The sequence below is a fragment of the Cupressus sempervirens genome, chromosome 5, assembly GCF_028749045.1.
Source record: "Cupressus sempervirens isolate cs-2001-9-10 chromosome 5, ASM2874904v1, whole genome shotgun sequence".
Lineage (NCBI taxonomy): Eukaryota > Viridiplantae > Streptophyta > Pinopsida > Cupressales > Cupressaceae > Cupressus > Cupressus sempervirens.
This window is the reverse complement of record NC_143122.1, coordinates 128788944-128813899: the sequence shown is the minus strand read 5'-3', so window position 1 is coordinate 128813899 and position 24956 is coordinate 128788944. Positions and strand designations below refer to the sequence as shown.

Below are 24956 nucleotides of genomic sequence, written 5' to 3'. Positions count from 1 at the left end.
AGTGTCCAATCACTTAAGTGACTTAATAAAACATGTGTTTAATTGTTTTTTAAATTATATTTTTTCTCCTTTTTTCCCCAAAACCATAAAATGGCCCTAATATAGGCCATTTGTTTCTCATTTCTTTGCAGACATAAATTATAGTATATATATATATATAGATAGACACACTTAAAATCCTCAAAAAAAAAAAATCCCCGCATTATATATATAGATAGATGCACTTAAAATCCTCAAAAAAAAAATCCCCGCATCCCTGCATCAGGACCAACATCGGTAACTTAGTTATAAGACATTGATTGCTCTGGCATCTAACCTCTGACAGAGGCCAAATCTGGAGTGACTTGAACTTAAGTCCTTCCACTTGCTGCTGAAGTGCTCTATTGAGCTATTAGCCAACCTTCTATGGCTAGCCTATAATTGATCTGGTGTGGATTGCTTGGAGTGAATCTTCTTAGGCTACATCAGAGGTGCTTGGCCCTCCTAACCTTGCCTGACTCTGATACAATGTTGAACTTTCACAGACTAGCTGGGATTCGAACAACTGATCATCAGTCCAACAGTTGCTTGTTTCCAATATACACATAGGACATTACCTGTCCCATCCAGATAGTTTTAGAGGTGTTCCATCTCAAGACAGACTTTCTACACGTGCACTTATCTTATGCATTAAGAAAGATATGAGAGAACTGTGTTGGTGATAGAAAATTGGAAATCAAAAGCTTCATTCTTCCTAAAATTAAATTTGTGTGTGCCCAGGAGATTTGACAAATTTGATTATGTTACACACCGTGCAGAATTTACTGGTAAATCTATCCAACAATAGAACATGTTGAGAAACATAAAATTTGTTCAATGCTGCTAGTTTGATAGCTTGTGGTGCAAAGAATGTGGGGAAATTGGCATCTGTCTGACCCTTTAAATAGTTGGGATGCCTTGGCAGAAAAAGCACCAAAGAAAATGAGCTCATGGAAGCTTGATAAGTCTTTCCATATTTTCATGAAGTGAAATTTGTTCATTGGAGGACTTCATTCAAGGTCTAAACAAATGATTTTAAAAGATTCTATTTACTCCCGAAATCTATTCCCTACATATATTGAATGACATGTATGGAAAATGCTTACAAGCCTATTGATTTCATGTGGAATTGGAAGCTTCTGAGTGGAAATTGACTTGGGTGTAATATTTATATAGTTTGAACTTTATATACTCTTTGCCATCAAGAAGAGATCTTTATGTACTAATGACATATATGGTGTAGTTTTCTTCTGAGTGGAAATTGACTTGGTTGTAATCTTTTTCTTTATATTAAGCAAACAAATTGAACCAAGTAAGGGGTATTAATAATATACTTTTATCTTCACAAGTTTGCATCATTCATATTCACAATTAGATTGGTGTTCAAGGAATGTGTATAGTGAACTGCAGCTTCTGTTTAAATTCCCAATTAAGTGTTTATTATTGTTGCTGCCATAATTAGAATGGTGCTTGAATATTTTATGGTTAACTGCTTAATCTGTTAGAATTTGAAACTAAATTATTACTAGTTGTGTTCACAGTTTGAAGAGAGTGTACTGTGCTTAGATTAGTATTGAATTCTGTATACTAAATAGTTCTAAACTATTAAATCACCAGTTCTTGAGTTTCCCATCAGAACATTAATTGAAAGAGTGCACACTACTGAGATTAGTAATGAATCTCCACATTTAACTTTTGCTTTAACATGACTAGTTCATGCTCGTGTTTTTCAAGGTATTAATACTTCTTTGACCTTGTATTATGCTAATCTGCTGATAGGTGAACGTTCCAAAAACTAAGAAAACTTTTTGCAAAAATAAAGCATGTAGAAAGCACACTTTGCACAAGGTTACTCAGTACAAGAAAGGCAAGGACAGTCTTGCAGCCTAGGGTGAGTCTTTTCTTTTGTATTATCTAGATATAAAAGCCAAAGTTTTTCTATTTTTATTTTTTATTTTTTGTTTTATTTTGGGGTAAGACAGTGAAATTAGATCACTGGTTTTATTTCATTTTTTCAGGAAAACGTCAGTATGATCGAAAACAATCAGGCTATGGAGGCCAAACAAAACTCGTCTTTCACAAGAAAGTAAGCAGAACTTTATGACTACTAATATGATTTGCCTTTATAATATTATGATCTTCTAATGGTGGACTTTTCGACATATAAAGCCCTTAGATTAGTAAATTCACGATTCTGTTATTTTGCAAATGTTGTAGGCAAAAACAACAAAGAAGATTGTGTTGAGGTTGCAATGCCAGTCTTGTAAACATGTCTCACAACATCCAATCAAGGTAAGTTGCTATGAGATTTTCTTTTTCAGTCTCAAATTGGTGTTTGATGGCAAAGAGTATATAAAGTTAAAACTACATTATTTTTACACATGAGTACATGCCTTTATCATATCTTTTTTTTTTGTAGCGATGCAAAGACTTTGAGATTGGTGGAGATAAGAAGGGGAAGGGAACATCCCTCTTCTAGATGAGAGGTTATTTCTGCATTTGATTGAGCTGTTTACACTGTTTGTATCTGATACAAAAGCTTTTTGGAGTGTAGTAGTGAGTTACATGGAAGCAATCTATTGAAGATACTATTTAATTTTTAGTGAATTACATGGAAGCAATCTATTAAAGATGACTATTTAATTTTTAATGAGTTACATGTGAGTAATGTTTTGATGCCAATTAAAAAACTTAGAATTTATTTGCTTATGAGTTGTTTGGTTTGTCACTCTGATTAAAGTTCCTTTTTCTGTATGGTAACTGAGGACTTGTGCATTTTGTGAGAGGTCTTCTTGTGGAAGTTGAAATTGGCAGTTGGCATATTCAATGTTTGAGTCAAACCGATAAAAATGAACATTTATCTTCCCTTGGACTAGTAATCCATTAATGACATAAAAAAATACTTCTTCAGATTTTAACTCCACCTTCCACAGTGATCTGGTGAAAAATTGCTATTGATTTGGCTCAGACTATTTTTTCAGGCCATTGTGTCCTTACTTTAGACAATAGACTTGGTTGCACTTATCTAAGAATTCAACTATCAATAATTTTAATAATCAATATTCTTGTTTTAACCATACTTTTCAGTGCACTCCAAACTACTGTAAATTAGCTTGCATGTGGCTTGGATTCACCACTTTCAATTATAAAACACGTTGAATTGAAAAAGCCACATTTTGCATTATCAAAACATTTTCTTATAACCGAGCTTGAGCAAGGCACGTAGTGATCATAAAATATTGTGGTGAATTCTACCATTGAATTTGCTAGTCTCATTGAGAATATAAGGAGTTGAGGACAGATTAATTTTGTTTGTTGTATCGATTTCGAGCTATGGTAAGTTGGAGACTTTTAGACTACTGGATTGCCAAAAACTTAAGGAAAGAACTTTAAGCTATTCATGTAAACATTTCAAAAGTACAGTGCCTGTAAAAAAATATCTTTGGGCCTTCAAATGAATGAGGGTGTTCAAATACAAGATCCCAAACCCCCTCAAAGTTACAACAATGACTTCTTCTTCATTCAATGCCATAGGAGCCTATGATTTTGAAAGAAAGTTTTCATCAGACGCTTCTTCAAGAATTGTCTTAGTTTCATTTCCTACTTCTCCTCCAAGCTAGTTGGCTTGATGGAAGTCCTTCCCTGCGACCTCTCTTACACTAAGTTTGAAGATTGGACAACATTATTGAGAAATGAAACTGTTTCTTCTGATTATGATTCTATAATCTTGCATGGCGATAATTTCTTAGATGACTACTCGTACTACCCAACAATGATTGCCTCATATGTTATGGTGATTTCTCAGTAGGTACAAATGCAATCAATCAAATCACAAGAAAGATATTAATCAAGAGCTCCGGTTGATTTGATGCAAAGTTTATTACTTTATCTCTCTCCTGGAAACCACCCAATCTACTCCAAATGATCAACTGAGTCACATAGGTAGCATTCATATCATGGCTGAGCTATCTACACCAAGCCACCATGAATCTTTATCTTTAATCTAGAGAAGTCAATTATTGCAGAGATTTTTCATAGCATTGTACATCCACCCAGCAAGCCCAATCCCCCAATAGCATATAGATCCATCAAACCCAACGATACATCTCCAGCTCAGCACTGTCATGTCATCCCTAAAGTCCATTCAACAAGTGCTTGGAAAGATGAGTATTTCTCTTAAATTTGCATCATTTGCAAGCATCTACCGTGTTCATTGCAAATCCTCATCTTTAAATAGGGAGTGCTCAGTATATTCTACTGCGCCTTAAAAGAAATCATCTCAATGTTGATTGTACTAGACATTTGATGTGCAAAATGTTCTCAGAACATTGTATCAATAGATTAAGCACATCATGTGACATTTCCTTGAAGCAACCATATTCAAGCATCATGTGATCCAAACTTTGGTTAATTTGCAATGCCAGAATAAACATCAAACATTGACAGTGCCCACATTTGGTGCTGACTTGAGCACTGACATTAATCAACCATTGGCATTCTAACATTCCCAAGTCGTGGTGCCCATGAGCATTGACATCGAACACTCTCCAATATCTCTTCTTGGCATTGTCCATCTTATCTCCCTCCGACGTTCAACAACATTGAAGTGCAAACAAGAATGTTGAACATGTTTTGCATCTATCACAACATTGATAATTGATTGCCTAACTCGCCTAAGTTTTGTAGTGTTCAAAAACTTGAACATAGATTGGGAGCTACAAGTGGTCCCAAAATGTGCCACAGATGCTAAGACATCCATGCAAAGAGTAAAGAAGCATTGTATATACATTCATGAGTGACATAGACTTCTGATTCATCATTGAAGCTTTCCATCCTATACTATGACCTATACAAGTACATGTCCAAACATTGATCTCACAACACTGTGCAGGAGATCTAAAACTTGGGACATGTGCTCTCACTTCCATGTCTCACCACCTGTGCTCCAAATATTCATAATAAGTTCAAGTTTATCAACAATCCATTTTTTATTCAACTTTAGTCCTTCGAAAGACCCCTAAGATTGAGTGGCTCTAATATTGCAATTTTAAGAAGGTGTTGAAATACTTCCTCTAATGTTAACGCCCTTCTTCCATTATCGCTTCATGAAGTTATTTTCATATAGGACAACTAGAATCCTTTTCACCTGCCAATTGACTATCCTACTGTAACTTTTATGTCTCCCAGATTTTGCTCTGATACCAGCTAAAATGAGATAGTTGATTAAGATGATAAGTATTGTTCTGCAAGTATGATGATCTGCGAACTGTAGGAAGTATGTCACATTTATTGATTTCAATGTGTATCTTCCCATCAGGAAAGCATATATATATTATATTCAATAGCAACTTTAGGATCGGTCATGGCTCTTAATTGTGAAAGGTCACGATTAGTTGGTATTCAGTAACTCACTGAATCCAATATAATTGATCCATATACAAGATATTGAATATATATATTATGCACATGATTCAACTTACTTAGATATGAAGCTGGTATAGTTTCAGACTTGTTATGAAGATAATCTAACTGAAGCTGTCATATATCAAGAGATATGAATATCACAACTAGCATAGATGTCACTTTCAAGTTAATGTTCATAATTCTTCCTACATAAATGTCATTATAGTTTTTGTACTCACCCATTATGTTTCTTTATGAAATCAGTTTATTTGCATGCTTCTCAAGTCACCAATGCTGCTCATCAATAATTTATCATGTAAGGCCAAATCCTATGAAATTTTACCCTTTGCCAAACTATATGATTGAAGATCAATGCTGGAGATAGCAACTTTTTAATAATTTTGTAGTATCAAAAGATTTCTACGCATCTACATGTTTGTCAATTACGCACTCCACTTCTTTATCAATGGTATAGTTAGTTGATTAGTTGCTTCATCATTGATTTCTCTAAAGTCTTATACATGGTGTAGGGAAAGGGCTCTGACGATATAGGATAAGTCAATGTTTTTGTTTAATATTGATGCTTGTCCAGTTTGAAAATCTCCTGCTTTGAATGGCATGGCTAATGATCATTGAATCGCCTTCCGTCTTTACATTGCATACACCAAGTTTTTAATATGCATTAAGACTAAGAAGGGGACATGTCCCTTTTTTGAGCTAAAAATATTATTATATTAGCAATTTAGTTAAGTTGACCAAAAGGTAACTATAATTGGAAAAACTATATTAAACCAGGTTGGCTTTCCTACTTATTGGACTTACAAAGTAATGAAATGTGAAGTTATGTCATATTTCTTGGCTTAAGTCTGACTGGGTTATATGTTCATTATACAATTTAATCTATCATATTATTATTTTTTGTGCTTTATTGATTATTACAATAGCATTTGGGTGCTTTTCCAATATTTCTATTAGAAAAGTAGAGCACATAACAATTTGCTTGATGCATTGATGTCATCTTTTCTTATTTTAGGAAGTTCAACCATCAACATTAGGAATTGGGCCATTTTTTAGTAGTTCCCTTAACTCTGCAAGTACAAATTTTTTTTCAAGCTATACACTTCCTTCAGTCAATGTAAAGGAAGAATCATTTGCAGAGCCTCTGATAGGTCAAGTCAATAGTCCAAGCACAAGCTTTAGTTGGTATAAAAGTAACAAAGCTGGAACAATCAACTTGGTGACATGACTTGGTGGGCTTGGCGAGCTGACCTAGCATGCATAATTGAACAGTAGACTTGGTGAGCTGACTTAAAGAGTCAACTCATTGAGGTGACTCGGTGGGGGTGACTTGGTGGGCTGACCTGGAGAGTTGACCTAGGGCGAACTTGGTGAGCAAACTTAAAGAGTTGACTTGGTGAGCGTACTTGAATTGTCAGCTTGGAGAGCTGACTATGAGAGTCGACTTGGCAAGCTAATATGGCGAGTCGACTTAAAGTGGCAACTTGGTGGTGCAAGTTGGTGAGCTGACTTATCGAGGCCACTTGGTGAGGTGACTTCGCGAAGCAACTTGGTGAGCTGACCTACTAAGTGTACTTAAAGACTAACCTTGATGAGGTGCTTTGGTGGGGTGACTTGATGACAAAACTTGGCGTGCCAACCAAGTGAGTTTATATGGTGAGCGAGCTTAGAGAAGCATCTGTATGGGGCAACTTCGTAAGCACACTGAGTGAGCTCACTTGGTGGGGCAAGGTGGTAAAACCATTGGGTGAGTCAACTTTGTGAGCTGACTTAATGAGTCAACTCGTTGAGCTGACTGGGTGGGGGTGACTTGGTGAGCTGACCTGGAGAGTTGGCCTAGGGGGCGGACTTGGTGAGCAAACTTAGAGAGCCGAATTGGTGAGCCTACTTCAATTGTCAGCTTGGTGAGCTGACTTGGCTGGGAGCCGGCCTGGCGATCTAACATGGTGAGTGGGCTTAAAGTGGCAACTTGGTGGGGCAAGTTGTAGGCGAGCCGACCTAGCGAGGCCACTTAGAGATGTGACATGGCGAGCTGACTTGGGGAGTAAGCTTGATGAGTAGACCTAAAGATTGACCTTGTTGAGGCACTTTGGTGGGGTGACTTGATGATCGAACTCAAAGAGTCAACTTGGCGAGCATACTAGTGCATTTGGGTTCATTTTTCAACCTTCATTGATCAAAATTTTGACCAAATTTGACCAACCCATTGGTCAAAATTTATCTGGTCAAAATTTTGACCAACTCACTCGTAAATTTTTTTTTAGGCATTCTATAAAACAGTCACATGTCTTGCATATGAAATGACATTTTGCATGTATCCTGCACTCTCTCTCATCCGGCTAATGATGGATTACGTAGAGTGATCTGAAACCATGATGCTAAAAAATACACAGTCAAATCCAAAATGAACATGCACTACAAATGGATTGTGGAAATCTGATATTGGTAAAATTGCGTGCATGTCTACTAGGACAATCACAACTTAAACATATATTTGTCTTGGTAGACATGCATGCAAAATTAACAATATCAGATTTCCACAATCCATTTGTAATGCAAGTTCATTTTGGATTTGATTGTGTGTGTTTTTTAGCATCATGGTTTCAAATCACTCTCCGTAATCCATCATCAGCCGGATGAGAGAGTGCAGGATGTATGCAAAATGTCATATCATACGCAAGACATGTGACTGTTTTATAGAATGCCTAAAAAAATTTACACCTTTTTGTTGGTAGAAATTTCTACCTTCGTTGGTCAAAATTTTTGACCTTTATTGGTTGAAATTTCTACTTTTTTTGGTTCAACTTCTTTCACCTTCGTTGGTCAAAATTTCTACCTTCATTGATCAAAATTTTTGACCTTCACCAGTCAAAATTTTTGAACTTCATTGGTCGAAATTTCTAGCTTGCTTGGTCGAAACTTTCGACCTTCATTGGTGGAAATTTCTTCCTTTATTGGTCAAAATTTCGACCAATTCCTGTCAGAACTTGCAAATGGCAATTGAGGTTTTTCGACCAACGTATTGGTCAAAATTTTGACCAACATAAGGTTGGTCAAAATTTCAACCAGAAAAATTCCAACCAATGGGTTGGTTGAAGTTGGTCAAAGTTTGGTCAAAAATTGGGTCAAAATTTTGACCATTAATGGTCGAAAAATGGTCTCAAATGTACTAGTGAACATTTCCATCTCACAAAAAGCAAAACATGAAAAAACTTGTACATTTGTAACATATCTTGGTCCATCAGCTTGTACATCCTCTTTAGCTTAGTACCATTGTATCTATCTAGCTTTTGTGTCAGTTCCTCCTTGATCAGCATCTTGCACACATCGCACAACCCTTGGTTAGCTATTCCAATAAATCCTTTAACTAGATCTCTTGTCACCAAAGTGTTATTCTTCTTAGTTCAGCTTGCCAGATGCATCACTCATCTAGATCCATCAGCTTAGGTGCTCTCTGATAGATCCTTGTAGGATATAGCTTTCCTCATGTCTGATCTTGGTCTGTTAGTACCTTATCCTACCCATCTCATTGGCAAACAATTCTCTTTTGGATTTTCACTTTCTTTCGATTTGGAATCTCCCCTTTTGGGTCTTGAAGTATCTTTTCCAAGAAATCCTTTTGTTCCCTCCTCAAGGTTGTCATGATCTTCCATATCATGGTATACAATGAATGGGGCAATTTGAGTGTAAGGTCTTGATCAAGTCTTTTGTTTGTTTTTCTTTTCTGCTTGTGGGCTACCCAGTGTCGGTTCCACTCTGATTCTTTCGAGATTCATGTGTGATGCTGGGGAAATCCTTGCATATTTTTTTTGAGTCAGTGCGTCAGTCCTCTGGACAGTTGGTGAAAAGGCCTTGATATTCTTGGTAACCTTGGAAATTAACCAACAGTCCTATAACAAATCTAGTGCTCAACTACATGGTGGTACTTCTCTTTGAAGTATCCCCCCCTGCTCAAAAAGCTTCAATGGTTTTCCTTCATCTCCATTATCCCCCATCCATATCCAACATCCATCTCTCCTACCCCAGCTTATGCATCAGTATCTCTTTGAATCACTCCTCACCTTTAGCTTTAGGGATCCACAATCCTAGTCTTAGGGATCCACCAATCCAAATCAATCCACCAAGCCTCATCTTTCGAGATCCACAATCCTAGTCCTAGGGATCTCCGAAATCCATCTTCCGCTAATTTGACTCTTTGAAATCCTACTACATCAGCTTTATAATCCCCTCATCCATCTCCCTATCTTGGATTCCTTTTTATAGTGCTCCGCTCCTTCATCCTCCACCTTCCCTAAAGTCTTAAGCTTGCTTCCTCTTGTGCATCTGATTCTCCTTTATCATTCTCCCATAGTGAGAGTTTGAGCTAATTCAACCCCTTCTCTTTGCCAATCTGAGTTTCCTTTCTCATCTGAGATTCTTGTACTTTTCAAGAAGCCATCGAGCCTCGCTTTCTCTCCCCGCCGCCTTCTTGAGGGGGCATCTCACAGTCCATTCTCTCCTCTTCTGCTCTAGCCTTGGGCATCTTATTTTCTTATCTTTGATGCCATGCCACTTGCGACATCACATCAAAGAGGGGCAAAATGTAGACACCTAAAAATCTTTAAAAAATAAAGTATTTTTATTTTCTAAAATTTTTTTGATGACATCATCATTTATTAATTAATTAATTATTTAATTTATTTTTATGCCATTAAATCCATTTATCTTAATTAAAAATATTTAATTAAGGAATCCCTCTTAAAAATGTTTAAATCTTATTTAAACATTATTTCCTTATTTATTAATTATTTAATTAATAAATTGACCAAAAAACCCAAAATAAATAAAAAATTTATTTTTTGCCCAAAACTTGGCCAATTTCTTTAAGACCACTAACCTCTTCCAAAATCTTCTAATCCTTCTTTAATTTTGATTAAAGGCTAATCTCATCATTTCCTACCCCTAATCCCAAATCAAAATATTTAATTAAGATTAAATATTAATCCTCATGTTTATTAATTTTTTTTTAATAAATATCTCCTCAACCTAAACCCTTGAAATAAATAAAACTTTATTTATTTCCTAAAAATCTAATTTATCCTCATCCTAAGAAGTTCTAGACTCTTCTAGAAAGTCTTCATCCTCATCCTAGGAAATTCTAGACTATTCTAGAAAGTCTTTATCCTCATCCAAAGTCTAGACTCTTCTAGAAGATGTCTTTAAACCTAATCCTAATCCCCTCCTAACCTTGTCACATTCCTTAAAAATGGGTTAAGACTTACTAACCCAAGCCAAAGTTAACAAATATCTCCTCCTTCACCCACCCTCATTAAATGCTATCCACTTGCCTATCCCTAAGCTAATCCTAAACCATCCTAATCCATCCTCTAATCATTTGCACAATCCTAAGCAAGCTTAAAACCCTCCTAATCAAGCCCAAGTCGAAATTGCTCTCATCTCCCTCAAAATATCTCAACCATAAAACTTTATGAAGCCCACTAGGCCATAAATGACTCTTCTAAGCACTTTTATTGCTCTTACAAGCCATTATGAGGGTCTTTATGAAGATTTTATCCCTTGAGCCTCCTTTGTTGACTCATCCTTCTGCTTTCCTCCATCCTCTCACCCTATGAGATGTGTCACTCCCTAATTGGCTGTAAGGAAGCACAATCCATGTGCTCTCCTCTCATGCAATCTGAGCCCTCCACGAGCTTTTTCCCATCCTTGCATCTTAGCCCTCAATCCCTCAAGCCTCTTGTCTATTTAAGGAATCCTCTCCCAAGCCATTTTAATACAATCCATGAAGTAAAGTCATAATGCCATTTTAAGAAACTATTTTACATCAAAACCATACACTCACACCCAAATTCCAACTCCATTTGAAGCCCTTTTTGAAGCATAAGCTTGAGCATACATCCTATCTATTTAGACAAAGCCACTCAACAAGAGAGCTTCTTATTGAGAGAGCCCATTAATGGCTCATATTCTCAATTAAGAGCTCATCTTAGTCTATCTTGAAGTTTATGAATTTTGTTTAGTTTGTAGAAGCTTAATTTAAATTTGGTTTCTATTAGCATACTAACATTGCTCATATACACTCTGAACTTCTCTTCAACACCTGAGTGAACTTGGTAGACACTGTCTTCATCACCCAAGTGAGCTTAGCATACACTAACTAGTAAAGATATGACATTTTTTGTAACTCCAAAGACAATATACAATTAACCAATTATTTTTAACACAAAAATGATTTATCATAGAAGAGATGACTCTGATTCATTATGGAAAGGTAGCAATAGTAATTAATAGTGTAGATATCTGATGAACTATTGTGGCAATTGATATGGAGTCTATAGAAACAAACATCATAGAAACATCTACATCAACATGGAAGAAATGACAATTGTTAGTGACTATAATGAAGTTCTCCAACCGCTCGATGATGGGACCATATATTGGTATTTAGTTTTGATAGGTTTAGTTTGAGCTTCACTTGGTTTTGAGAATTCTTAAATATTCTCTACTTAACAAGGCCAACCATGTGAAGGTGGAAGCTCATTTGGGTCTCCCCCTATAATCACTCTAAATTCCCCATTAACATCTAAGTAAATATTTCATAAATTTATTTAAGAACTATAACATTTAATCATTATAATCACATAAAATTCATTAACACAACATAAAATTAATTATTACATATAAACATTCATCAATAATTTGTGAACACATCAATCATTATAATCACATAACAATATTCAATAACATGACATAAAATTCATTAATAAGCAACATTCATAAAAAAATCATCAACACATTCATCATCAAATAAGGTTTTTGACAATCATTTCTTCTTTTATTTTTCCTTTGATATTTGTCAAAGATAGAGGCTAATAGACACATCATGACTATCTTTGACATTCTCCTCTAGCTCTTGTGGTTCTGATCTTATGACATGATGCTTCCTCTTCTTTTTTTGAGCACAAGATTGATGTGCTCCTGCAATAACAAATAAAAGGGTTTAGTTATAATAATTTAAAAAAATGTTATAAGTATTTCATTAATCGAAAGAACATAGTAGTTATTTTTCTTTACTTGATAGTACCACATCATCTACTATCACATTTTGTTTAGACCCAACATCAACATGCTCAACACTAACATCATGCTCAACTCTTTCACCATGACATTTTGCATGCTCAAAAAATTTCACATAAAGGTTAAACCAATTGTAATTTAAGATGTTAAATTTTATTAATAATTACATAGTTAGTTTTCAATAGAAATTGAATATATACCTCTGTCACTATGATGTACATCAAGGTCTTTGTCATGTGTAGGATCTGTGTTAAGAGTAGAAGGCTATAGTGAAATGTCATGCACATTGTTATCATTGTTCAAAATTAGCATCAAATATATTATTTCTCATGAAGTTCTCAATTTTAGTTATTATTCATTAGGCATATTTACTTGTGTTTGAATCAATGCACTAGAATCTTCTAGATATCTTTGGCCACTGGAATCTATGTGGTGGTGGGCAACCACTACTTTATAGCCTTGCTTGAAGCCAATTTGTTTTTCCTCTTCTATAGGCACTATAATAAATTCAAAGTCCTACATTTTTTGCATAATGTCATCAATATTGAATGCATTTTTTATTTGTAAATTTATATTAAAAAATTGATATAAAATTTCATTTACTGCTACTTACAAGTCATGCATGAAGTTTCATATATCCACCAGAGCCAAGATGGTGTTGGCCAACCTTATCTTTTCTAGCTTGTGTAGCCTTTGATGTGTCCAACAACTTATATATTCAAACTTTGAAATATGTTATAAATATGTTAGATTATATAAATATAAAGATCACTAATTTGTGCATAATTACATTAATATTACCACATACCTATTTTTTCTGGGTGGTGGTTTGATTCCTTTATCTTTTAGTCTTATCTCTTTTACATCTTCAACAATTTCATTCCACTCCATCTCTGGAACCATAGGAAGACACTTGTACTTTGGGTTGACCTTTAGAGCCCTTTTGTATTTTTATCTCATATTCTTTAGATGTTTTCAATCATTTTGAAAAATTTAGGCTCTGTTAAAAATATTTTGACCAAAGAGATCCTCTAGAGATTTTATGAGTCAATATTTTAATTTAGGGCCTTTCTCATTCCACCTTTTAACAAAAAATAAATTGTTAGATAAAAAATTAGTTTAAGCTATGTACCTTGAATATATTACAAAAAATGGATGAATGAAAAAATATTCTACAAATTATATGAAGCTACATACCATTTACGTAATGTGGGCCCAAATATCTTCAATGTTTAATCATAAAAAGTTTCATAAAAACCATCATTTCCTGCAAAATCATCATGGGATCATTACTCAAAAATGAGTTATGGATAAGTAAACTACAATTATACTCTAAATAATTACAATTTTAAAGTACCCAAAAGCTTAGGAAATTTTGAGGGAATCATATCTGTCTCATCCATCAATAATGATGCCTCCAATGATCCAGTAGAAGTAACATGGGCTGCTCCAAGAAAGGATGCTAAATTATCACCAATACTAGTCTTTTTTCTATCATCATGAAAAGGTGTACCTGTCACTACATAAAGTTAATCAATGGCATTATATGATCAAATGAATAAGAAAGTACAAATTGAATCATATTTAACACATAAAAAATATAGAAAAGCAAGGATTGACCAGTTCTAGTTGTAGTAGGCATGGATGTTTGCATGTTCCTTGTTGATGATCCTATAGTTTGCAATCTCAGAGTGTTGGCCGACCTCGTTGAAGGAGGTGTATGCATGTCATCAAGACTTGAAAAATAATCATACATATAATGTATTGTCTTTTTAAAATATAGATTGCAAAAACATGAAAATAGTAATATACTTCACCTTTCTTATAAAAATTTCAAAAATAATCATGATGAAAATAATGGTGTAGTTTTGACTATTAACGGACTACAATAGAGAAGCATGATATATGGTGATTTTGATGATGTCCCTTATGATGGTTAAAAATTGAAATCACATACATGTAGGAACTACACTAATATCTTCGTTAGGTCCAATAACTTAGCGAGGTCTAAAAAAATTCTATAAGAACACATACATATTTTGGTTCATGATCCATATATTAGTATAAAACATAAAGCTTTATTTAACTATTGTACTAGGTAAAGATTCATTGTTGCTTAATTCTAGACAACATGCTCTTTGACACAGTTAATTTCTTCTCACATCTTTCTCTTCAGATGGATTTTGACCCATCACAAGCACACAAATGTGTAGATTGATACTTTTTAGGCTCTTTTTACACATGCTTATAAGGTCAGTGGTAGATGCAATGTCATAATTGCATAAAGACCATGGCCACCATAACAACAACTAATTTATCTTATGCAATTGGTTCTTTTCACTTTTTTCAAAGCATCAAATTGTGACAAAAATATTAGTAAAACAATCACAACAAGTCCAAAACCTTAAGGAAAATAATATAATAATATAACATTTTGTAAATTTACAATTACACCAATTTTTATACAAAAGGTTTACCCTCACTGAAGAAGGGGTGGGAGCAACATCCTTGCCTCTATCATTCAATGCATCCATGTCACCTTCTGATAAATAATATATATAAAAACATCGACATAATGAAACAAATAGTCAACTTAGAAAAAAAGCTTATTAATAAAATGGTTATTGTATATTAGAGTTATTAATTGGAAGCAATTAATTTAAATATTACATATATAGTAGTTACAAGTCCCATGATAGTAACTTTGTTTGCATCTATGTGATTCAAATTGTAATATATTAGTAGCTCTTCTATTGGACTTATTGATTTTATTGCACATAAAAAAACATGACTACTGTGGCTCCACAATGCATGCCCCATTTCCTGATAGAAATTGGGACCCCCTACTTCTTTTTTGGGACTTTTTGGATCCCTATTCTTGCATCCGAGTCCTTTTGAGGTTTTTTTCTAGTGTCCTAGTTCATGTCTAGGTCCCAACTAGGCAACCCAATTGTTGAAAATCAAAAATCTTAGATGGAGAGCATTTTGGAAAAGTTAAAAGGCACATTAGTGTACCTAAATAGGTGTACAAGTATGCCAAAATAAAAGAAAGAAGAAGCACATTTTGTGCTACACAGTTGCATAGCTATGCACTTGTGCACATGTGTGACTAAAAATATGTAAGGGGTCTATATAAACCCCTCACCCCTCTCGCTTTCCTACCTTCTTGCCTTAATTTCCTTCATTGACATTGTCGAGCTTCCCAACCGCATTCGTGCACCTATCTAGGTGCACTCTCCCTATGAAACACATTAAGATAAAAAAATGGTGCACAAAAAACATCTTGCCAGGTGCACTGATGCACACCATTTACCCTTAAAAAAAAAACTCAAAACAAAGTTAAAACACCCAATTCCATTGTAAAAGGAAAAAACAAAAAAAAAAACCTTAAAAACTAAAAACCTTTTTAGCTGCGCAGTAGTGCACCTCATGAGGTGGGCTAATGCACACCTCAAAAGAAAATGCAAAAAAACCTAAGTTCTAAAAACTTGATGCACAAAAACATCCTTAAGTTTTCTTATTTAAAAATGCACATCAAGCACACCTGTTAGGTACACCTAGTGTGCTAATTCTAGCATTTTAGGGTTTAAAACAATATTTTTAGGTTTTTTTGAGCAATTGCTCTTTTGGTCTTTATGCAGGTTAGCTATAGGGAGTTGTTAATCTATTTTTTCTCCAATCCTAGACTAATGGATGTACTTCTTTTGTAGATACAATGGCATCTTCCTCATCTTCCCTTGGCTAGAAAATGACACCAAAACTAGTAGTGTTCAAGTTTCAGGGTGTTCCAACAAAATCAAGATTTTAGGATGACAACTCAGAGATCAGATATATAGATTTGGGACACACAAATTTGAGAGAATTCTTTAAGAAATGCAAGAAACCCATTGAGAGGTCCCAAATAATCTCTTCACTTATCCAGTCAGGGCTTGTCAATGTAGCATCACACTTGGTATCGGTGCAATCTTCAGAACTTATTATGACACTTGCAGAACATTTTGTCCCCAAGGAGAGGGTTGTAAAGAGCACAATGGGAGAGATCATTTTAGATCTTTGACACAAGAACATTGAGAAAGTGTTCCATCTCTTAAGGGCAGATCAATTCATTAGGCTAACCTATGAGCAAGTAGAGAGGTGGTACCTCAAACACATTAAAGAGGCTTCTAAGATTATTTAATCATCATACCTCATAGAGAAGATTCCTTTGGGAAAGAAAACTAGCAAATTGGAAACGAATAGAGGATAAGTGAAGGAGGACATTGGGTACTCAATCATACTCTTGAGTAGGGTAATGGGTTTTTTGATAGTAGGACACCTAAAAAAATTTATGGTGCACTTTATTGGGATGATAAATAAAGCTAAGATGCCACTGGACTAGGCTTCTAATCTTAGTCAAAATTTGTGTGAGCAGTTGGTGGTGAAAAAAAATAATAGAAAATTCTACATGACATCATACTTGGTGTACTTGTTAGCTACAAAAGTAACATATCATTTAAGGCTATACAAGAGGGGTAGCATGCAAGATGAAAATGCATGACCATATATCATGTATGTGTAGTTGGTAAAGAAGAGGCTTTCAAAGCAAAGCAAAGAGTATAGAATTGTAAATGGTGCCTTCATATTTTCCATAATCCAATTGATAGAAGGAGATTATGCAAAGAGAATGTTAGATGATGCAGTTGCACAAATATCATTAGTTGGAGCTTATTACATCTAGTTCTGTATGTTTACATATTTGAGGGTAGTGGGTACAACTATTAACCCTAAGAAACTCCCTAGATATCCTAGTGATAGACTCATCCTCCTGGAGATCTCCTAACAACTCTTGTCTGTATATGATAGAGTTCAAAAGCAACATAAGATATGTTCGACATGGCCTATGACTATAGGACATTTTTAGGTGGATCAAAGACAATAAATTTCCTCTTTTGAGTGTGAATGGGATCAATATCCCTTGGAAGAGTATAATTCTCCTTGGCTATATTTTGATAATATTGGGAGAGTGCAATACTTAGTGGGCAAAGCATTCCAACATGAAGCTATTGAAGATCATTGGATGAATGTAACAAATGACTATGATGTCTATATCAGAGATTATTGTAGGATGACTTTGTATTTGGAAAAAAAGGCCTTGAAGATAAAGATTCTATTAAAGATACTACACCAAGACTTAGAGGAGTTACTTGGTCCTTTGTTCAATAGCGACAAGATTGGTGAATGGCCTATTATGAACATCGAGGTTGACAGAGAAGAAAAATCAAATATTAACCATAGGGTGAGGCACATCATCAAAATGATGCAACATTGGATCAACAAGCCATTCAAACTTGATTGAATTCCTAAAATAGTAATCTTCAATGTGCAAGCCCATCCAACCAAAGGTAGAGGGAAAAAGGTCATTATCCCTACATTTATAGCTTAGTCACTAGTAATGACATAGATGGTGCAACAACTCAATAGGTTGGTTGGTTATTATAAAGTTCAAAAGGGTAAATGTAAGAGCAAGAGGAAGAGAAATTACCCTTAACAAGCTAAACTTGAAGAGGGAGAAATACTGGTGCCTCCATATCAAGGAGAGGAAAACATAAAAGGGCCAGAGAATGTAGAGGCCTCACAATCCTTGAAGGATCCCCTAGTGCTTCCAACTACACCAAGTCAAGAAGAAATAGAAACTGAGGTACAAGAGGTGTTCCTACTTGGACAAATAGAGAAAGCCTCCCCTTTAGTGCAACAAAGAAGAAAAATTAAGACTTTGGTGAAGAGGAGACAAAAGGTGATCCCTTTTCCATCAATTCCCAAACCCATTCTAGAATAGGCAAAAGAAGAGGGTGATGAGGATGAAGAGGATGATCTACCTTTGAGTTAGAGGACCTAGTTAGCCAGAGCCATAGAGTAGGAACAAATAAGAAGTTCCAAAATCACACCCTCATCTATTCCTGGTGAGCCCATGCAAACCACTACATCAGATGATGAAATGTAACATTGGATAGATGAGTAGGATGTGGAGGGCACTGATGTCTTTAAGATGTTAGATTTTGACTTTACGCCCATAGGTACTGAGTTGGTCAAGGACAAGATTAGAGACACACCCACTAATCAACCTCAGTAAGAGGATTAGACTCAGATGCGCCCTAAATCAAAAGGACTTGAAATGGTTCGAACGTCCCAATTGTAGGTCACATTTTGTGTTGATGAAGGATCAGATACCCCTCTTCCTCCAGGTATAGAAATTGAACAAGTTCAAATGGAACACCAAGAAGAGCCACAACAAGTATCCACTGAGGAAGTGTCAAAAGAAGGATGGGAAAGTGAAAAACCATAGAAAAATTCTCAAGATACAGAGGTGAGGACTATGGACTCCATGGAAATAGAGACTCCTAGTGTGGATCCCTCATAGGAGAAGGCTCTAGAAAGGAGTGATAAGTGGAAAGGCATTGCAAAAAAAAATCCTTCATTCTCTAAAGGAAAATCCTTGATGCATCATATTCCAAGGTGGCATTGAAAATAAGTAATAAGAAATAGAAGTAATAGTTCACTATAAAGAGGAGGATAGAATGGAATTGATAGACGTTCTGAGGAAACCTAATTCACCTGCAAAGGATGCATGAACACTAGCCTTCATCACGAGTGTTTAGAATTAGGACCTTTTTGCTTATGTGGCTATCCCTCCTCTAGAATGAAATGTTGAAGAAAACACTCTAGGGATTATCATATCTAGGAGGTCATGCTTGGGAAGCCAACCTTGAAAATTCCAAAGCTAATGGTTACGACAGGGATGAACAAAGTTATTAGGAGCCTAGAACAAGATGGGGTAGCATTGATAAAATTTCAATGATAGAATGAGATCCTTAAGGGATATTTGAGAAAAGTGGTTGGCCCTTTGGATCCCATTAACCCTGAAGAAACTCTCAATGCAATAATTTAGAGAAAGGATAGGAAAGAAGTGCAATTGAACCCATTTTTGAATGCCTATCAGCAATGGAAAGAAAGTTTTGAGGAGAAAGGTATACTAATTATCCAAGGGAATCTTAAGTTATTAAATGTTATTACATGCTATGGAGGAGAATGTGGATAAGTTGGTAGCAATTTTGAACCAAGATTTTGGCTTAATGGATGAGGTGCATACCTGGTGAAAGGATCTATAGGCATTACGAGCAATCAAAGGCTAGAGGTATTGAATGTTAATGGATGTACATATAGCTGAGTAGCTAGATAAGATAGATGATTGGATTGAGAAGATAGTAGATAGTAATAAAGTAATGGATTCATTACACATAGAGATCCACAAGCTCAAGGACCAAAGTTTGGAAGCTGAGAGACATTATAGTGATGCATGTCTAGACATTTTCAAGGATGTTGCATGAGAAAAGTTAATATCTATAGAGGTAGTAGTTCAAAAATTTTGGAAAACTTTTGATGAGGTTTCTAATGATGAGGATATTCAACATGCATATAGAATAGAGGAAGCTTTGTTAGAGCTTGATACAAAACTTGGGGATTTTGTTGAAACCCATATAGAGGTGGATAATTATAGGTAGAAAGTGAAGGATAAATATAATACTTTAGATTTACTAGATACAATATAAGTCAGTAAGATAATTGAGGAATTCAAGGGAAAATACCCAGACATAGCTTTGGTATAAAGGGGAACAAAACCTAGAAGCTAGAATTTCAATTTTGACACTTGGTGAAATTTTACAATTTTTGGCCTCCGAGGTGCACTACTATGCTAGGTGTGCTGGTGTGATTTTTGAAAAGTGTTTTGGAAGATTTTGAAGGGGTGTGTTTCTCTAGAGGTGCATTGATAGTTAACTACCAATTCTAAAATTAGAGCTTTCCATGCATCAGAAACACATTCTGACAATGATTTAATTCCGAAATACACCTAGTAAAGATGGAACTTCTATTTTTGGCACTTCGAGACACTCTTACATCAAATGAAGTCTCTCTCTTTCTTATTTTCTCATCTATTATTTGTTTTAAGAAATTAAATGGCTCATGCATCTAATTAATAATATAAAAATGGATGGAGTCCCATGAAGCACTAGTTAGAGAGTTAGTTTGTACATAATTAGATTTTTTTTATTAATTTAAAGGAATATGATTTCAAAAAGAAATCTCTCACTCTCAACACAAATTGAGGAGATTATTTCTTATAAATACAAGATTGTAATATGTAATCAAGGTTGTTGTTATTTTGCAATAATATATGCTTTTGGTGCTTGCATTTGTAGTCTAGTGATTCTTTCCCAAGTGTATTATATTTTGTGAATGTATGTTCATGGAATGTGATTGAGCCAAAAGTTTATTATGTTATTTTTGGTTGTTTAATCTTTTAATTTTGGTGTGTGCTATGGTTTTACAAATTTCACTGACATATTAGTTCAAGAAGAGGTCACCCATTTTGTTCTTACATAAATTTTTGTCTCACATGAGTAGACTTTTCATGGCCTTGTGATTTGATGAAAAGTAAATCATCTTATGGTTGCTAAATTCCAATCGATGATTGCATTAGTGGAATTAAGGAAGTGCTGCTCCTATTTTTATTGTTACCCATCAATTTCTTCAAAGACTTAATTAGAAGATGCATTGTTTCTGTAGCTTATGTCCATTAGGATTTTATTTTCATGTTATTTTCTTAAAACTCTTATCACCCTACCTTCTTTTTTTGCTTTACTAACCCCTTGTTAAATTAGGAATTCATATTAGTTGCACTGTTAAATTGCATTCATCACAAAATAGAAAAATATAAAAACATAGTTCTTTTTGTGTGTTTTATTATTTTGAGGCAATGGACAGATTTTACATCTTATCCAAAGATTATCAGAACTAAGAAAGGCCTCCTCATAAACATTCACATTTATCTTTAGCTGAGCAGATTATAGTAGGTCACAAGATCACCTAGAACCTTAGAGTTGATCCCCAAGATTGACTTTTTAAGAGAGGAGTTCGAAAGGACTCCTACCATTAAGCATTGTGCAAAATGACAGCTCAAAAGAAGTGACACTAGAAGGGGGGTCTCTTAAACTTTTGAAGTATAAGAATTTTTTTGTCAAAAGTTCATAAATCTGCACTTCTTAGAAGTTCTAAATTTTTTTTGAGTTTCTAAGATTTTAGGGTGTAGTGCTATGCTTGCTATACTGGTGTGCTAAATTTTGAGGTGTGCCTCATTTTGTGAGAAAGTGTACTTCTATAAAGGTGTGCTTTTTCTAGAGTTGATGCAAAGTAGAGGATTTTGATCTAGAATCCCCATTTCAATGAGCTTTAAGATCTTCACCAAGTACACATGAGTTCCTCAAGCTTAGCCATTTTTGTAAACCTCATAGTGAGAAATGAATCCCTCGAGTTCTACCACTTCAATTTAAAATTTCATCATCTTCTTCAGCTCCACTTCCATAATAACCACCTGGTGGACCACCAAATATTCACACCGTTCCACCTCCACAACAACCACCTCTAGGTCCACCAAATCCTACAAAGGCTTTTTCTACAAATGTTGTAGATTCACCAATCAACTTGGTAGGTGTAGCTAGTGATATTCCAAAGAATCCTGAAAAGTTTTTCTCAAGATTCATCTATGGAGAGACATGAACTACTGAAGATCATGTCAAGGTATTCAAGGAAATTTGCAATCAAAAGTTGATTGCTAACAAAAATATGGTTCTTTTTTTATTCCCCTACTCTTTAGGGGAAGTTTCCTTCAATTGGTATGTTAATCTACCACCTAGATGTATTGGAGATTGGGCTACTTTCAAAAAATTATTCTTGGAACAATTTAAAACTTTCATCAATCCAGCTGTGATACATCAATAATTCATATCAATAAAAAAGGAACTAGTTGACATAATGTCACACTTCAACCATCACTTTCATATGGCATACCCCAATTTGGAAACACCATACACTATGTTAGAATTTACAAGTCGAAAGATTTACTTCTGAGGGGGGGGTGAATCAGAAGAAACAATATTATACTCTCTAAAACATTTAGCTGAAATCAATCACATGCATCTAACATCTCTAATAAACATGAAAGGAAAGACATGCATGAAAATAGATAACACAAGATTTGATCACCTAGAAACCTTCCAAAATGAGAAGGTAAAACTGGGATGGGGATGACACCCACAACTTATCACTGCAACAATATTTTACTAGTTAAGGTTACAAAGTTTGACCACCATCAATGGTTTTCCCTATGAAAGGCTTTCCCTATTAAAGGCTTTACACCTTGTTAAAAGTGACTTGTATAAAGGATTTACAAACATTCACTTGGAATGTCACCCTATTAAAGGATTTAACACCTTGTTAAAGGTTTTAAAAAATGGTTGTTAAACCAACCTATCATCATAGGATTTTTATTCTCCTAATACAATGGCTAGAAATTATAGTAGAATGTATTGATTTGATGACTTACAATCTTCAATTACTAATTCTAGATCCTTGTTCTATCAAATCTGATTTGATTCCTCTTGATCTGATATAACTCTACTCGAAGTGTTGATGCTCTATTCTGATCAACTTGATTTTGTAATTGATGTTCCTCTTCTAAGTCCTTACACCCCTTAAAACTTCACTAGCATTCTCATACCATACTCTCTCTTACACACACTTGAATTATGGGGTTTCATCCTCCTTATAGAGGTTTCAAGACTTAGGGTTAGGTATGAATCTATGATCGAGGTTCATCCATCTTTCTCACTCAAATATTTCTAATTTTCTGATTGGTTACATGTTCTCTCCATTTTTTTGATTGGTTGCATGCTGATTGCATAGGGAAAGTAATAGATTCTGTTGGTGTTTTAAAACTACTAAGTAACAAAATTCTTAATACCAAGATGACAATACTCACACAGTCTAAAGACTAGCCAATTCTTATTATCAATTGTATGTACAAACCATTTGGGCCCAACTTCTACAAAACCAAGGGTGGTTTTCTACTCTTTTGTATCTACAAAACTAGGGTGGGTATACCCACGGATGATACAAGAATGGGAAAACTGTATGAGAATTATCTTAGTTTCATTATAATTCTCATCTCAAATTATCCAATACATGTACAATTCTTGATACTTTAATAAAAACATCCCATATAACAAATATGGCAAAAAATCTTCTATAGGTCTACAGATGTTCTCAACAATAATGGCTAACTAAAGTTAAAACATTCCATGCAGACAAGTACAGGACAAATTTGAAGATCTACAGGAAATAAAAGTAAAGTTGATTATAATTTTGCATTTTAACAATCATGTGCGACACATTTCTCTTTCAGTTGGATTAAATTTGATCAGTGCCTAATCCATTAGGGTTCAGAGTCTACTACAAATCTCTAGATCTAATTTGTTGCCTTACAACAAATTTTATCAAAAATTCTTATTAGAAATCATCATTCAAAATCCTTTCCACTACTATAGCAACCTTATCAAATTCATCAAAGCTTTTACTTAATCCATTGAATTAACAATAGTGATAAATAGATATACAACCTAACTGAACTGCATTCAATTGCACAAGCCTTTACTTATACAACATCAAGATAACCAAGTAATCAAAAGGAGACAAAGATTAGAAAGAACTGATATGGGGATAGTTCATAATTTGTATTCATTTTCCTTGAAAATTGTATACAATTTACAATAGACTTAGAATGACCTTCAGAAAGAAACACAGATCATTCTATATTCATGTATTCTCAAGATCTAACAGAGAAAATACACCACAAATTTTTGCTAAAAAATAGTGGACCAAAAATAGACTAAGTGTATCACTTAGCAAATAGAATTCAGACCCTTTCTCTAGCCCTGGAATCTCACTTAAATAGTGTGAGATGCAACAAGCTTCAGGCTAAGAGAAAGTGACAGTTGTCTTTTACAAGAAACATTTACATACACTTATCACAAGATGACAAAATGTGAGTAATAGAAAAAGTTTTACATCAAACATTCCTTTTGTGGGCCCTTTCTGTTACATCCTCTGGAATTGGCATAACACAATAATTTGATTCTTTTATCCATCTAATTCCTCAGAATAAGTGACCACGAGGCTTGAAAGTGACATGTCTCCTTTAGTTACCTGCAAGTTTAATTTAACTTGGGGATTTTCTCTGTCTTTATCATCAACTGTTAAAGAAACAACTACACTTGCATGATCTTCTACCTCATCATCTTTTGACATCTACTCTGTAGACATGAATTTATCCTTCCACTTATTATAAACAATGTCATTTGGCCAATCAAAATTTAAAACTTCTTTTACAACATGCTCTGACAGGTTTTACTACAACATTAAAACTTTCAACGCTCATGACATTTCTGCTTTCAACTTGACATGCCTATCCTATTCCACCAATGAGCATGCTTAACTCCATCTAACCTTTCCATCATGGCATGACTTAGCATTCCCTCTAAGACTTGGTCCCACCATTCCTTCTTGCCTGTATT

At 34.7% G+C, this 24956-nt stretch overlaps 1 long non-coding RNA gene across 1 annotated transcript; it reads left to right on the top strand.

Annotated features, from left to right (window-relative positions):
* The first annotated feature begins 2235 nt into the window (after positions 1–2235).
* On the top strand, positions 2236–2668 carry LOC149554840 (uncharacterized). The gene is made up of 2 exons (XR_016365250.1): positions 2236–2310; positions 2438–2668. It is a non-coding gene; the product is annotated as an uncharacterized LOC149554840 (long non-coding RNA).
* The last annotated feature ends 22288 nt before the right edge of the window (positions 2669–24956 follow it).